Source organism: Pristis pectinata, chromosome 7 (assembly GCF_009764475.1).
Source record: "Pristis pectinata isolate sPriPec2 chromosome 7, sPriPec2.1.pri, whole genome shotgun sequence".
Lineage (NCBI taxonomy): Eukaryota > Metazoa > Chordata > Chondrichthyes > Rhinopristiformes > Pristidae > Pristis > Pristis pectinata.
The window spans coordinates 99572463-99589951 of NC_067411.1; positions in this window are offsets into that span (position 1 = coordinate 99572463).

Consider the following 17489-nt stretch of genomic DNA (forward strand, 5'->3'; position numbering starts at 1 on the left):
GAGAATGACAAATCCTCCTGGTGGTGCTGGATCTTGATGCTGGATCCAATGGGATCTGCCTACATGCTAAAACAGGACCAAGCCATCAAACTGAATGATACATTGTCATTGAATACCATCATCACTGTTTTACTTCAATGGTAATTGAGTTCTAATCCAGCTTGTCATTGCGTGCAATTCTGGTCATCTCACTATAGGAAGGATGTCAAGGCTTTAGAGAGGGTGTAGAGGAGGTTTTCCAGGATGCTGCCTGGATTAGAGGACACGTGTTATCAGGAGAGGCTGGACAAACTTGAGCTCTTTTCTCTGGAGCGGCAGAGGCAGAGAGGTGCTCTGTTGGAAGTGTATAAAATGATGAGGGGCATAGATAGGGTGGACAAGAAATATCTTTTTCCCATTATTGAGTGAAACAATACCAGAGGGTGTGCATTACAGGTGGGAGGGGGGTAGGTTCAGAACAGATGTGAAGGGTAAGTTTTTTTTTACTCAGAGAGCGGTGGATGCCTGGAATGCATTGCCTAATAGGGTGGTGGAGGCAAATTCATTGGGGGCTTTTAAGAGGGGCTTGGATGGGCACATGAATGAGAGGAAAATGGAGGGATATGTGCATTCTGTAGGTAGGAGGGATTAGCTATGTCAGCACAACATTGTGGGCCGAAGGGCCTGTTCTGTGCTGTATTGTTCTATGCTCTAAGTTCAGGAAATGACACATTCAGCTATGGCTTTGGTGAGTCAGGAGGAGAGATTCCCTGATGTCACTCTCTGTTGAGGATCCATGCTAACAAGGAGTGTTGGTCAGCAGTATGACAAAAAGGCAGTGGAAGAGAACAAACTTACACAAGAATGTCGGTGCTTGTCACAGCAGATGCATCTGAACTACCTGCTCACCACTGGCTGCTGGGAAATTCTGTTACGACCTGTCCCTGGAAAAAGGTTAACGAACCACCCCTTCCCAGCCACACCACTGCAAGAACAAGAAGAAAGAGGAACATCTAGACCAGCTAGACCAGCGTCACTTGCAGGAATCCTCAGCAGAGTGGGTGTGCCAGCTTTCAGAGTTACACACAGTCCCAAATGAATTGGAAAGCCGAAAATCCCAATGAAAGGAATCCTTGCCCTGGCTCAATTCCAAGCTTGGAATGGGCCACTTAAAGTTCTTAAAGTTGGCCAGAATCTCATAGACATGGCAGAAATACAGTACACCTGGACACTCTTGAAATCCCCACTGACATCTGGAACCAGCACCTCCTCAGAGGAATTGAAGTCATAAGACCATAAGACAAAGAGGCAGAATTAGGCCATTTGGCCCATTGAATCTGCTCCTCTATTCGATCACGGCTGATTTATTTTTCCCTCTCAACCCCATTCTCCTGCCTTCTCCCCATAACCTTTGACGCCCTTACTAATCAAGAACCCATCAACCTCCACTTTAAATATACCCAATGACTTGACCTCCACAGCCGTCTGTGGCAATGAATTCCACAGATTCACCGCCCTCCGGCTGAAGAAATTCCTCCTCATCTCTGTTCTAAAGGGACGTCCTTCTATACTGGGGCTGTGCCCTCTGGTCCTAGACTCTCCCACTACTGGAAACATCCTCTCCACGTCCACTCTATCCAAGCCTTTCAATATTCGGTAAGTTTCAATGAGATCCCCCCATCATCCTTCTGAACTCCAGTGAATACAGACCCAGAGCCACCTAATGCTCCTCGTGTGTTAACCCTCTCATCCCTGGGATCATTCTCTGTTGCCAATGATAAATATGTGGTCTATCTTATGATCTCCCTGAAGCTACAGACTTAAACGTCCTTCCTTTGGCACTGTTTCTCCTTCTTTCCCAACGTGGCTGGCAGAGGGAGATCACTTGCTGCACTTCAGCTGCTTCAGAACAGAAATTGCTGAGTTGGTCCTCACACAATGTCATTCGCTTTGCCTGGCTTTGGGCTGCTGCCAGCTCAGTCTTCATAATACTTTATAATGGCCACGCACTGGACTGGGTGATATGGAAGAAAAGTTATATGTTGATTTTTAATTGGTGCTTGATAAGCCCTTAACAAGAATATTAAAGTGGTCATCAAATTAATGTATTCTACATTTATTCACATTTAGTAGTTGATCTTAATCTGTTCTAGTGAAGTTAATGCTTGCAAATTAATCAAAAGATATGTCACATCTTTCTGGTGCACTTTGAGAGCACATAGAATCATAGATTCACACAGTACAGAACCCCTTGGTCCATCAAGGCTGCAGCAGCCATCAAGCAGCCATTTACACTCATGCTACACTAGCCCCATTTTATTCACCTCATCAACTTCCCCCAGAATCTACCACTTATCGACACACTAGGGGCAATTTACTGTGGCCAATTAATCGATCAACTCACTTCATTTTTGGGAAGTGGGAGGAAACCGGAGGACCCAGAGGAAACCCACAGGGTCACAGAAGAACATTCAAGTATACACATGGGACTGGAGGTCAGGATTAAACCTCGGTCACTGGAGTAGAGGGACAGCAGCTCGTCTGGCTATATTCAAATGTGCCAAGGGCTATAAGATTCAAGCCCCAATTTTAGTTTAATCATCAGCAGGAAAAGGTTAGCCATGGTTGTTCACAAAACGATGTATGATTTACACCACATCTGGAGTTAACTGCAGATGCAGATGCAATATCAGATTGAATGATGACTGAATAATACTGTGTGTAAGTTAAAACACAAGAAACTAAGTCTTGGGCAGGCATGGTAGTGTAGCGGTTAGTGTAACACTTTACAGTGCCAGCAACCCAGGTTCAATTCTGGCCGCTATCTGCAAGGAGTTTGTACGTTCTCCCCGTGTCTGTGTGGATTTCCTCTGGGTGCTCCGGTTTCCTCCCACATTCCAAAGGTGTACGGGTTAGGAAGTTGTGGGCATGCTATGTTGGCGCCAGAAGCGTGGCGACACTTGCGGGCTGCTCCAGAACACACTATGCAAAAGATGTATTTCAATGTGTGTTTCGATGTACATGTGACTAATAAAGATATCCTATCTTCTCTTATCTTTGGATGAACCTAACTTTATGGATGGTCAAAATTAAGAGGCCAGCAGGGAAATCATTAGAATGGTTAAGTTTAGCAGTAACAAAGACATAGATGAAGATATTAAGATTTCTTTATTAGTCACATGTACATCGAAACACACGGTGAAATGCAGCTTTTGCGCAGAGTGTTCTGGGGGCAGCCCACAAGTGTCGCCACGCTTCTGGTGCCAACATAGCATGCCCACAACTTCCTAACACGTACATCTTTGAATGTGGGAGGAAACCGGAGCACCCGGAGGAAACCCACGCAGACATGGGGAGAACGTACAAACTCCTTACAGACAGCGGAGGGAATTGAACCCGGGTCGCTGGTGCTGTAAAGCGTTACGCTAACTGCTACACTACCGTTTGTGTTAGTAAAATTTGTTGAGTCTAGATGGGAATAATTCAGGAGAGCATGTTTGTATTAAAGGAGACCTTCACATGTGAAAACAAAATGATGCAGATAAAGATAGGAGTTTTCTGTTGCTGTGTGAGGAGAGTACTGCTGTCTTCTTACAAAGAAATAATTTATCACCTGCCTTATGCAGCATGGGCAGAAAACTAACATGTCGCTTAAGTCACCCCTTCCAGGCTGGATTGAGCCTGTGTACAGGAGTTCAGGGATAATGTAACCTTAACAGCCACAGTTGGCGATGTGTATGCATGGTGTTTGGCTGCAGCTCCTGCTTCAACAGATGGCATGGGGCTGTGACTGAGTGCTGCTGAAAGGCAGACAGCCTCCTCCTCTGTCACATTCATCTGTGAAATCCTTTTGCAATACACCTGAATGCTGCAAAGCCTCTTTTCTTGCCTGCTTAGCTCTTTTCTTTACACCACCAGAGTTTAGTGTTTCAATTGACGGGGTTGACTCAGGAGTCTCCTCAGAAATAGTCCTACCTTTCCCAGTACACCAGCAGCCAATGTGCTCCTTGAGCAACAGACAATACAAATATGCCAAAACACAAACCAAAATATCCCCAGAATAGTTCCAAAGAATTACCCTGACAGATCTTTTAATTTCTCACTGATTCAGTCTACTGGATGTTTGCGTCATTTTGGGATGTGGGTTGTGGGTGTGGGGGAGTGATGGGATGTAGTACTGAGAATGAGCAGATCAAATGCTCCTAATCATCAGTTTCTTATTACAGTACAATTCAGTACAAGTCAGTTACACATTTTAATGAATTCTGATTTAACTGTGCATGACTGCCATAGCCTTTTATCAGGGATTCTGCATTTTACATTCAGTTTTGGAGTGGAATGCTCCATCAACTTGAAAACTGAGCATAAAACAGTTAAAACTTCCACCAACTATTTGAATCCCTATCTGTTAAATTGATTTAAGTATTTCCTTGATATGTGCCATGTTAAGTGCAACTTCAGAAAGCTGAAACCTACTTCTAACAGTCATCAATTTGAACTGATTTAGAAAGGTAGCCTTAACTACTCAATACGAACAATCTCCAGATTAAACACTTCTTTTCTAATTAAATCTGTTCGCATCACTGATAACTTTAACTAAATAAAATATCATTAATAACTACTAATCTTATGTATGAAAAGGGTACGGTTATTTCAATGCAGGAAACAAATGAAACTAAAATTGAATAATTGACCAGGCTTATAAATATTCAGGTTCAATCTATCGATGTTGTTTGTGACCTTGTGGCTTTCAAGAACGTCTAATTCAATTCAAGAGATCTTCAGCCACCCTCGGTTTTCCTAATGGGAGGCCTGCCCATCAGAACATGAGTAGACATATTCAGTATATTGCAAACCACAGTGTATTGTGAAAGATACAAGTGTGCATGTAGAGAAGAGGTCCACAGAATTTTATTGCAATAGACAATTTTTAAGATCTGTACATCGAAACACACAGTGAAATACATCTTATGCGTAGTGATTTTGGGAGGCAGCCCGCAAGTGTCGCCACGCTTACGGCGCCAACATAGCATGCCCATAACTTCCTAACCTGTATGTCTTTGGAATGTGGGAGGAAATTTAGCTGATAAATTTGGCATGTCCCTTTTGACACTTACCAATTTTTATCGATGCACCATAGAAAGCATCCTATCCAGATGCATCATGGGTTGGTATGGCAACTGCTCTGTTTGTGACCCCAAGAAACTGCAGAGTGTTGTGGACACAGCTCAGTACATCACAGAATCCGGCCTCCCCTCCATGGACTCTTTCTACACTTCTTGCTGCTTCGGTAAAGCAGACAACATATTCAAAGACCCCACCAACCTTGGACATTCTATCTTCTCCCCTCTTCCATTGGGCAGAAGATACAAAAGCCTGAAAGCACGTACCGCCAGGATCAAGGACAGCTTCTATCCCGCTGTTGAATGGTTCCCTAGTACGATAAAATGATAAGATGGACTTCTGACCTCACAATCTACTTCATGATGCCCTTGTACCTTATTGTCTGCCTGCACTGCACTTTCTCTGTAGCTGTGACACTTTATTCTGCATTCTGTTATTGTTTTACCCTGTACTACCTCAATGCACTGTGTAATGAATTGATCTGCATGAACAGTATGCAAGACAAGTTTTTCACTGTACCTCGGTACAAGTGACAATAATAAACCAATTCCAATAGTTTCACACTTTAGTCTCCAAGAGTTGGCTGGATGTAAAATTGGCTGCCTTTCTTTCTATATTACATCAGTGGCCACACTTCAAGAAGACACTGTTGGCTGTAAACCACATTTACACAACCCAGGGTCATGTAAAGCAACATTAAAATCACAGTCATGGTCCTTTTTTTTAATTTTCTCAGTTTTAAAAAAGAGAGTAATAATACAGAGATGTTGCTTTTTCTCTTGTCAGTGATCGCCAGATCGTTCTGGTTAGATACTCCAGCAAAATGATCATAAATCTCAAGTACACTCATACCCACAACACTGCTTTTAAAACACCCAAATAAGCATTTGAATGAAAACAATAAAGACTTTTATTTAAATGAGTTCTAATAAAAGCCTCTTTGAAAATGCTTCTTTTGATTATATATCTACCTGATTATGTATCAGTGTCCTCCTGTCCTCCCAGAGGAATGTGTTATCAAGAAGAAGGAATGTTTTCATAACTTCTCAGAATAATTTGAAAGCAGATACCAATGCCAGGATGATCATGCTTTCTTATTCAGAACAACTAACAGAAGTGTACCTTGGAGAGAATCCAAAAGCTCTGAATAGGGTAATGCGATTATTCAGTAGATTAAGCAATTGAATTTCAGCAATGACACTCCTCTTGTGGTTCTAAGCTAAATGAGTTTCATTTGAAATGGCTGAGCAGTCCAGATAGGAAAACTTTTTGAAAAATAGAACACAAGTTTTAACTGTGTGTATTCTCTGCGCCCTTAAAATCCGACAGGCCAGCATTTGCACTTTCCTTAGGCTATAATGCTGAAATATGAGGAAGACATAATATTTTGTCAAGGGCATCCATGTAGAATCATAAAATCATAGACAGTAAAAGGAGAGGATTCTTGGCCCATCATGCCCTGGGTAACTCTTTGGCAATGTTACTCAATTAATCAAGATCCCTACTCATTCCCTGGAGCTCTGTGAATTTTGTTCCTTCAAATATTTATCCAATCTGCTTCTGAGAGTTTTTGTCGAATCTGCTTGAACTCCCCTCTCAGGCAATATTTTGTTCATCATTTCTGTTTGCTAAATTAAAGAAATGATTTCTCGTATTTCCTCCATTACTTTTGTCAGTCATGATAACTGAGTCCTTTGGTTGTTGACTCTTCTGCCACTGAACACAATTTCATTCTGTTTATACAATCGAAAACATTCATGAGTTTAAACATCTCTAACAAGTCTCCTTTTGTGCCCTAAGGTTCCTAGGGTGATATCTTTAGAACTCTGTACTAAGGATATAACCCAAGGACTTTAAGACTCAAGCTTCTCTTAACTCTGCATATAAATGAATGAGATTAACCCAGGTCAATCTCAGCATCCATCATTAAGCTCATCGCTTCAGCCGAGGCTGAGTGAGTGATTTAGAAAGATTTAACATAAATTTCTTAAATTTATATTCAATACCTCTATAAATAAAAAAAACAAGATAATCATAAGCCTCATTAATTGTCATCTCAATTTATTATGCCACCTTCAAAGATTCTGTCTGATCTATGCACTATAACTCTCACAATGGATGTGGCATTGGAGAAAGGATTAGCATTTAATTGACTTTCCCAATTGTTATGATGGCCACATACACTTCTAAAACATCACCATACGAGTAATTACAAAGAAAACTAAAACTGCTGATGCTGGAACTTTGAAATGCTTGAAATGCTCAGCAGGTCAGGCAGCACCTGTGAACAGAGAAACAGAATGAATGTTTCAGATCAATGACCTGTCATCGGAAGGTCTATTTATATCTCCTCTAGACAGGTCAGTTGTAATTAAAAAGCTTTCATCACCCTCCTCTCAGCAGGCACCACCACTCTTCACTTCACTCAGTCTACCCTTGTTTCCACTCAGCCACCTTTAATGGCTTCACTCCTCTCCTTCCTCCATTTCTCCACATTTAAAACATACGTCTTCTAACCTTTCCCAGTTCTAATGAAAGGTTATCAATCTGGAGGAACAATTCTGTTCCTCTCTACACAGATGCTGCCTGACCTGCTGAGTATTACCAGAGTTTACCAGTTGCATCACCATCTGGTATGGAGGCTCCAATGTGCAGGATCGAAAGAGGGTCGTAGACTCAGCCGGCTCCATCATGGGCACAACCCTCCCCACCATTGAGGACATCTTCAAGAAGGCGACATCCATCATTAAGGACCATCACCATTCAGGACGTGCCCTCTTCTCGTTACTACCATCGGGGAAGAGGTACAGGAGCCTGAAGACCCACACTCAATGATTCAGGAACAGCTTCTTCCCCTCCGCCATCAGATTTCTGAATGGTCCATGAACCCATGAACACCACCTCGTTATTCCTTTTTCTTGCACTATTCATATATTTTGTAATTTATAGTAATTTTATGTCTTTGCTCTGTACTGCTGCCACCAATCAACAAATTTAGAACACAGAACGTAGAACACTACAGCATAGTACAGGCCCTTCAGCCCACAATGTCGTGCTGACCTTTTAACCTGCTCTAAGATCTACTTAACCCTTTCCTCCCACATAGCCCTCCATTTCTCTATCGTTCATGTGGCTATCTAAGAGTCTCTTAAATGTCCCTAATGTATCTGCCCCCACAACCTCTGCCGGCAGTGCGTTCCACGCACCCACCACTCTCTGTGTAAAAAACTTGCCCCTGACATCCCCCTTATATCTTCCTCCAATCACCTCCTCGTGTTAGCCATTTTCACGTGATATAAGTCAGTGATAAGAAATCTGATCCTTATTCTGATTCTGATCATTATGTCCCAATTCTTCTTACCAAAACATATCACACCACATTTGAGTTTCATCTGAAATGTGTCTACCAAATTTTCCAGTTTATATTTTCTTGAAATCTGTTATCCTTATTTTCAAATTCTGTATGATCTGCAGACATTGAAATGATGCTATATGCATTGAATTTCACTTCATTAATTTGTACCAGAAATTGTTGTAACTATAATAACAAATCTTAGGGGAGCAACCCTGTATATCTTCCTCCAGTCTGAAAGAAAACATTAACCTCTGCACTCTGTCTTCAGATCCGGAGGTAAATTTTGTATCCTTGCAGACAATGCTCATGTAATCCCAGAGCTTTAATTTTGTTAATAACTCTGCTGCTCGGTTGTTTGTCAAATGTCTTTTGAAAAGCTGTGCACATCTTTTTCTAAAGAGTATGCAGTCTCCTTTGTAAACAGTATGCAGGCTTGTTGTCCTATAACACCATCCCCAGATCCAAAAACAATTGGAAAGTAGTGACCTTTTCATCCCTCTTTGCTCATTAATCTGGAGGCATTCCAGACCATGTGACTGTTTTACTCTGAGTAGGGTCAGCTTGCTAAATGCATTCTCTGTATTGATCTTCATCTGGTCCAACGTTATTACTCCCTCCCCTTTACTCAATTTCTCCAGTGAATACAAATATGTAACACTCATTTCATAACCCTTGCACTCAAAGGAATATCGCTGTTTTAATCCCTGATTGGCCCCACCTTTTCTTTGACTGTGTTTTGTTATTTATGAGTTTATAAATAAAAACCTTTTGGTTTATTTCAGACACCGATGAATGTGATTTCTTCTTTCTAAATGTCTGGGTACTTGGATCAGGAAATCCAGCATGTATTGATGTCTTACAGCATATTGACAACCATTTTACAATAAAGAGAGGGATTATGTAGCTCTCCAATTCAGAACAATAACACAAGCTTAGACATTCAAATAAATATTCCACAAAATAAGATGCCGGCATTGTGAAAGGAAATGATTGCAATTAGAATGAATGTGACAGAAGTGCAACGTTGCCATGGTAGTGAATTATGTTCCCCACTTAGTCAGCTTCCAGCTCTGACCGAACGATTTCCTGTGCATTAACATGCTACTTTATTCCTTGTAAGTGAATGGAAGACCAATCACCAGCTGATGTTTCCTGTCAGTAGAACAGTTCATCGTAAGTGTCGCAGTGATGCAGCAACAATGCAAATGGCCTCAGTAACAATGGGCATGTTCTCACCATGTTACAGTTTGCCTTTTGGCAAGGTTTCTGAGGTCAAAATGAAAATCTTTCAGATAAAATAATGGTGTGAATAGAGGAGAGGGGTTGTAAGTGGATGGAATCTTGGGGTGGGACCCATGGTGCTTAAGAAAATGATCTCTGACTCCCTCCGCTCATCCACAATCCCTGACACTAGGGGCCTGTCAGATTGGATGGGATCAAAGGTGTAAGTCGTTCATGGGCACAATTTCAGTTTAGTTGCTGTAATCATACTGCTGAAAATGTTCAAGGGCTTCATGTTAGTGCTGATACGTGATAACATTCTTCAGGATTGCGTTCAGACAGAAGTCACAAGATCAGAACTCCATGCACAAGAAAGACACCATCAATTCCACTTTCAAACTGAAGCTCTAACAAGAAAGCATACCCCAATTCATTCCTTCGGCATCACACTGACACAAAGCAGTCGAGGGCCTGGATAGAGAATTTTGGAAGAAACTTGACAAAGTCTATCCTGAAAATGCACTTGAAAAAAGCAACTGGGGCTTGAGTTAAAACACCTTCTAGGTCCGTTTTTATCTCTTTACTTGCTTCATTCCCGTTGAGCAGGGAAATCAACATTTTTCCCTTATGACTATGGAAAACAAACATAAATATAGAACAGAGGAGCAGGAATAGGCCATTCAGCTCCTTGACCCTGCTCTGCCAATCATTTTGTTCCCTGTTCCTGCTTCCTCCTCATTTCCATTGATCCCTCTAACTGTAAGAGACAGGAGATCTACAGACTATAAGATAAGATATCTTTATTAGTCACATGTACATTGAAACATATATCTTTTGTGTAGAGTGTTCTGGGGGCAGCCCGCAATGGTCGCCACACTTCCAATGCCAACATGGCGTGCCCACAACTTCCTAACCTGTATGTTTTTGGAATGTGGGAGGAAACCGGAGCACCCGGAGGAAACCCACGCAGACACAGGGAGAACGTACAAACTCCTTACAGACAGCGGCGGGAATTGAACCTGGGTCGCTGGCGCTGTAAAGTGTTATGCTAACCGCTACACTACCGTATTTCCTCTGGAGCAGAAAAGGAGATTCAACTGAGTATTTAAAATGTTTTTCAACTGGATTTTAATAAAATTAGTAGAAAAAAAGAACTATTTCCTATGGTTAAAAAAAAGGTGTCAAGCAGCAATATAAAATTGTTGCTTCAAGAGAGAGAGGACATTTCTGCAAAGGGTTGTTGGAGTGTGGAATATTTTGCCACAATACCGAAACTGTGACCAATACATCTTTTCAGGGAAGAATAAGTAATTATTTTAATGGGAAGAGAGTAAAATGGCAAGCCTGCAAATTAGATTGTATCAAAACCTTCCAGCCTCATGAACATGTTTAAAATGTCAGCTCACCTTCTGTAAATCCCAGAAGGCAACGTATCGTAGCCTGTGTCCAGGTATTAGTTTTGAATAACTTTCCCAAAGACCTAGTAAGGTCTTACACATTTGGGCTGAAAGCCATCTCTTCTGGTGTAAGCTCTGTGGTTCTATGATTAAAATGTCAATCCAAAATATTACATAGAAATACAAGGGATTAACTTTAATGTGGGATGGTGCTGAGAAACAGGTAATAGTGAATAGGTTTGATTTTCATATTCAGTTAATTTTAATCAGAAAAGAAATCAGGTGAGATGATATACCTCACCTAATTTCCTTTGTGATTAAAATTAACTGCACCAATTTCCATACATGTAGTACATTTAACATCGCACATTTAACACAGCATAAACATCCCAAAATGCTTCATAGGCGTGCCGTTGAAAAAAAATTATTAAATTTGATGTTATAAACTGCATGTTCCCGATAAGCAGCAAATGATGAGACTGTCAAGATATATATTCTTCAAATGGAAGGAACTGCTTGGTTTGAAATTCTTTCTCATAACAAGCAAAAGAACATAGAAAACAATGAAGATAAAATATTAGAATTAAAAATGTAGATCATTAATCAATTGATAATTAATCAGGACAAAAACATGGAGTTCAACTCATTGCCTTAATTTTAATTATTCACTAATTATGTATTTAATTTAATAAGTTTCACAGTTTCCATGAATAAATTGCATAATGCATCTTTCATCAAAGTAAAAAATGACATTAAGATCCATGTCTCCAGGATATTTACATTGTGAGTTGCAGAGGCAGGGGTGTGAGAGGGAGGTAGAGTTTTGAATGGACACAGGCTTCCCTGTAAACAGGAATTTTAACTCCATAGTTTACACACTTTGGCCTTAGTAGATTCCCTGCACAGAAATCAGCTTCATTGACAACATCAATGTAGTACAAGTAAAACAATAACAGAACGCAGAATAAAGTGTTACAGTTACAGAGGAAGTGCAGTGCAGGTAGACAATAAGGTGTAGGATCAGTAAGTTTGCAGATGACACGAAGATCAGTGGTGCTGTTGACGGTGTGGAAGGTGGTGCTACACAGCAGTCTCTTTTATTTCAGATTTACAGCAACTGCAGTTTACAGCTTTTCAACCATTGTAATCACAGCAGGAGCAGGCATAGTCCACCTGAGCCCACCAGTCAATGCCTCTCCATGGCTCAGTTCCTCCTCCATGTCTGATCCATGTAACACTCAGATTGTTCAATAATTTCTCTGCCTCCAATGATCCAACTTCCACAACATGCCAGGTGGAGAATTCCATTGTAAAAACAACCTGTGGAGGTTATTGTTTTTACCTATACTACCTCAATGCACTCTGTACCAACTCAATGTAACTGCACTGTGTAATGAATTGACCTGTACGATCAGTATGCAAGACAAGTTTTTCACTGTACCTTGGTACAAGTGACAATAATAAACCAATACCAATACCAATACTCAGCAGGTCAAGCAGCATCTGTGGATCCCAGTAATTCACCAAACTCTGTGAGGAGAAATTCCTAAGCACCTGAGTTTCAAATGACTTTAATCTACTTACCGAAGAACTAATTTATCTCAGAGACAGCAAAGGGTTAATACAGAGACAAAAATTATTAAACATACGGGTTAAAAATCATGGAGAAGCATAAATTGGAATCTCCAATAACTACATGGAGCATAGAACAGTACAACACAGGAACAGACCCTTTGGCCCACGATGTCTGTGCCAATCATGATGCCAAGTTAAACTAATCACATCTGCCTGCACGTGGTCCATAAGCCTTTATTTCCTATCTCTTCATGTGCCTGTCTAAATGCTTGTTAAATATTGTTATCGTGTCTGCTTCCCCCATCTCCCAGGCACATTTGTAAAAAAAACTTGCCTCATAAATCACCTTTAAACTTTCCCCCTCTCACTTCAAAGCTAGGCCCTCCAGTGTTTGACATCTCCACCCTGAGAAAAAGACCCTGACTCTCTACCCTATCTATGCCACTCATAATTTTGTATAGTTCTATCAGGTCACCTGTCAGCCTCTGACGCTCCATGGAAAACAATCCCAGTTCATCCGACTTCTCCATATAGCTAATACTCTCCAATCCAGGTGACATCCTGTGAATCTCGATTGCACCCTCTCCAAAGCCTCCACATTCCTTCTTGTATTGTGGCAACTAATAGGCCAAGTATGTGTGCTTATAACTTATTCAAGAGAAACTAGGCATACCAACAATCTTATAGAACGTAGAACATAGAACAGTACATCACAGGAACAGACCCTTCGGCCCACGATTAAACTAGTAATTAAATGCCTAACTAATTAAACTAGTAATTAAATGCCTAACTAAACTAATCCCTTCTACCTATAACTAATCCCTTCTGCCTATAACCTGCTTTTCTGTATAGGTAGCAAGCACACCCACTCAAACACTGGGAACTTCATAGTTATATTTTAGACTGAAGCAATTCAAGTGCTCGTCTAGACACTTCTTAAGTGCTGTCAGTATCTGTGCTTCCACCATTACCTTTGGCAGTGCATTCCAGTTACTCACCACTCTCTCAGTAGAAAAGGTTGCCCTCAGATCCCCTCGAAATCTCTGACCCCTTACCCTATTTCTCCTAGTTTTATTCACCACTGATAACAGGAAAAATTTCCTGCAGTCTGCTCTGTCTTCACCCCTCATAATTTTATATGCTTCAATCATGTCGCCTCTTAATCTCCTCCACTCCAGGGAGAACAGACCTGACTCTCCAGTCTCTCCACAAAACTGAAACGCTCCATCCCAGGAAACGTCTTGGTGACTCTCTTCTGCACCCTCTCTAGCACTATCGCCTCTTTCCTGTAGTGTGGTGACCAGAACTGCACACAGTGCTCCAGCTGAGGTCTGACCAATGTTTTATAAACCTCCCTGCTCTTGTATTCAGTACCCTGACAATAAGGTCAATATGCCATATGCTCTCTTAACTATCTTATCTACCTCTCCTGCCAACTTCAAGGAACTTTGGACTTGCAACACCAAGGTCCCTCTGTTCCTCAATACTTCCTCAGGTCCTAACATTCATGGTATATGTCCTAGCCTCATTTGGAGTGTGGGAGGAAACCAGAGCGCCTGGAGGAAACCCACGCAGGTACGGGGGGAACGTACAAACTCCATTCCAAAGTCGTATGGGTTAGGAAGTTGTGGGCATGCTATGTTGGCGCCGGAAGAGTGGCGACACTTGCGGGCTGCCCCCAGAGCATTCTACGCAAAAGGTGTATTTCACTGTGTGTTTTGATGTACATGTGACTAATAAAGATATCTTATCTTTCTGAAGGGGTTTATCTGTCAATAATCACTATTTCGAGCGGTGGGTCCCCCTCCCAGTGAAGGAGGAGATACTTCCAGCTAACGAAGCAGATTAAACACAGTTATTTAATTTTAAATGGGACACATTTATTTTGAGGAGTAAATTCTAATAGAAAGTATAATTCTAGAAAGGATTTCCAAACACAAGTATTATTCTTGCAAACTAGAAAACCATACCAATGAGTTACAGATGAACATGTCATCCATCACAGAAAGAAGGCTCTAGGAAGAGATCCTTCTTGGGTCAAGGCTGAGGAGTGGACTCTGTGTCTTCATCCCTGTAACTTCTCCCCACCTTTACTGCCTTCTAATAGTTATATCATTTTTTTTTGCCTGTCATCTAGTGATGACCTCACCTGCATGTGATGTTATCACAATCGCATTGAGTCAGGTCAGATGGCTGGAGCTTCAGGTTAATATAGACTATGTTGTTTCTTCTGATTAGGTTGCAGTCTGAGTTAGGTCAAGAATAGGCTTCCTGAGCCTGGACTGTATTGTTTCTCAGGAGGATGGGTAAAGACTACTAGTTAAAGATTAACAATAAACACCTTGAACCTTAGGCAGTTTCTTCTTCCGTGCTAACCATCTGAGGTTAGCAAAAGCCTCCTGACCCTGGATAGTGAATATCCATCACAGAACTAGGTGGTTGCTAGTGGGGGGAGGGGGGGCGGAATGGTCTCCTCAGGATGTGGAAAAGGGGAGGGGAAGGAAAGAAGTGCCGGGTGATCACATCATATTAAAGGTGCTGGGAATTACGGAGGATGGTCAATTGGATCAGAATGCTGATAGGCTGGAAGGGGAGGAACCTGTCCTTGCCCTGAATGGAAGATGAAGTGAAGAAAGTAGACATGCTGGAAAATGAGCAGGATGAAGTTGAGGGAACATATGATAATGTGTAAGGATTATAGTGCTTTCACTTAGAGGAGGTGTAAACTTGGCAGCTTGTCTTAATGAGACACCTTATTTTGCAATGACAACATTGATACCAATTCAGTGCAACATTAAGTGAAACTGAGAACCCTGACTCCAGCTCACTGAAGAAATGGCAAATAAAGGACTGCAATTATAAATAAAAATAATTTAACAGCTCAGTGCATCACGGACACAAGCCTCCCCTCCCTGGACTCTGTCTTTACCTCTCGTTGTCTTGGTGAAGCACAAAGACCCCACCCACCCGGGTCATTCTCTCTTCTCTCCTCTTCCATCAGGTAGAAGATACAGGATCCTGAGGGCACGTACCACCAGGCTCAAGGACAGCTTCTACCCCACTGTGATAAGACTATTGAACGGTTCCCTTATACAATGACCTCATGATTTACCTTGTTGTGACCTTGCACCTTATTACACTGCACTTTCTTTGTAGCTGTGACACTTTACTCTGTTCTGTTATTGTTTTTTCCTGTACTACATCAATGCACTCTGTAGTAACTCAATGTAACTGCACTGTGTAATGAATTGACCTGTACGATCGGTATGCAAGACAAGTTTTTCACTGTATCTCGGTACAAGTGGCAATAATAAACCAATACCAATACCAATACCAATACCAATTTTCTTTTCAGCTATCTTAGCTCTCTTCAAGACTAATGGTCACATGGGGTTGTAAGATTGGCTGCTCAGATACAAAACATTGCGATTTCTGTGGTTCTATTTTAATTCACAAGAGCTTAGAATTGAAAATAGATTCTGGACAGATAAGGTGGTACATCCTTTGAGGTCTATTTGTCTATTAATCAAGCAAATGGAGGCAAGGTTAGAAATTGTCATTGATGAGAACAAAGAAGGTGAGAAGGATACTGTAAATGTTCGTTGCAGTGAGATTTTCTCACATAATAAACATTACTTACGGTAACCAAAATTCAGCAGTGCTGAACCCTGCAGGGCTTTGCGACGTCAACTTATTTGCAAAGCTGTCAGAAGATCTATTGACACAAGTATGACGTCAAATAACAGTCATGTGCTAGGAGATTATAGAAGACAGGCTTTAAAAAGCTATTTCAGGCCTAAGGTTGCAGCACTAGGTTGAAGGAATGGATAATTTAGAAATCTACTCAGATTACTGTCATCTACCTCGCTGGATGACTCATGGGTGTTCCTACTCCACTTTCCACATGTGACTTGAAGTATTTGGTATGTGTGGCTCAAATATTAAAGCAGGAAATTCTGAGCAATAAAGTCACTGACCCTTGATTTTTTTAAAATTTTAATTAGGCGCAGGGAGACTCTCTTGTATATTTTAATTATGTGCAGAGGGACTTGCATGTAAATTACAAGGAGGGACAACTTGTATTTAGAAATTTAGAGGATCTATTTTTAGGTGAAAAATTGACTGAAGTGGCTTCCGTACCATCTACACCAGTTGCCCTGATCTGATTCCTCAGTAGTGTTAAATAAACCCTGGAATCTTCCTATGTCCACACTCACATATTCCTCAACACTGTATCTGAATGGCATTAGTCAACTTCCATCCCTGCTACAGCACAGAAACATGACCGAACAAAGGTACCAATGACAGTCCATGGTGAGAGTGCATGGGTAGTATTCACCCTCATCCACCCCAGCTTTTCTGCAGCCTTTGGGTTGGTGGATCATCCCACCTCTTCGAATGTTTTCTCCCATTGTTCTACCAAGAGGGGTGGTGCCCTCATCCATTTCTACTATCACCGACCCGTCTGTGGCCCGAGCACTTCCAAGAAGAACTTCATGGTTAGCCCCTCCTTTCTAAAGTTTGATGAAATCTATTGTTCCACTCACTCTTGTTAATTTTCTTATGCAATGTTAATTGGGATGTTTTTGCAAGGCTTTCCCACATTCAAAGAAATCTAGACGAAAAACACGATGATGCTGGAGGAACTCAGCAGGCCGGGCAGCATCCGTGGAGAAAAGCAGGCGGTCGACGTTTTGGCTCAGGACTGAAGATGGGAAAAAGGCGTAGCCCAATATATAGGAGGGATAAGCAGAGCAGTGATAGTGACCGCCTGCTTTTCTCCACGGATGCTGCCTGGCCTGCTGAGTTCCTCCAGCATCATTGTGTTTTTCATCCAG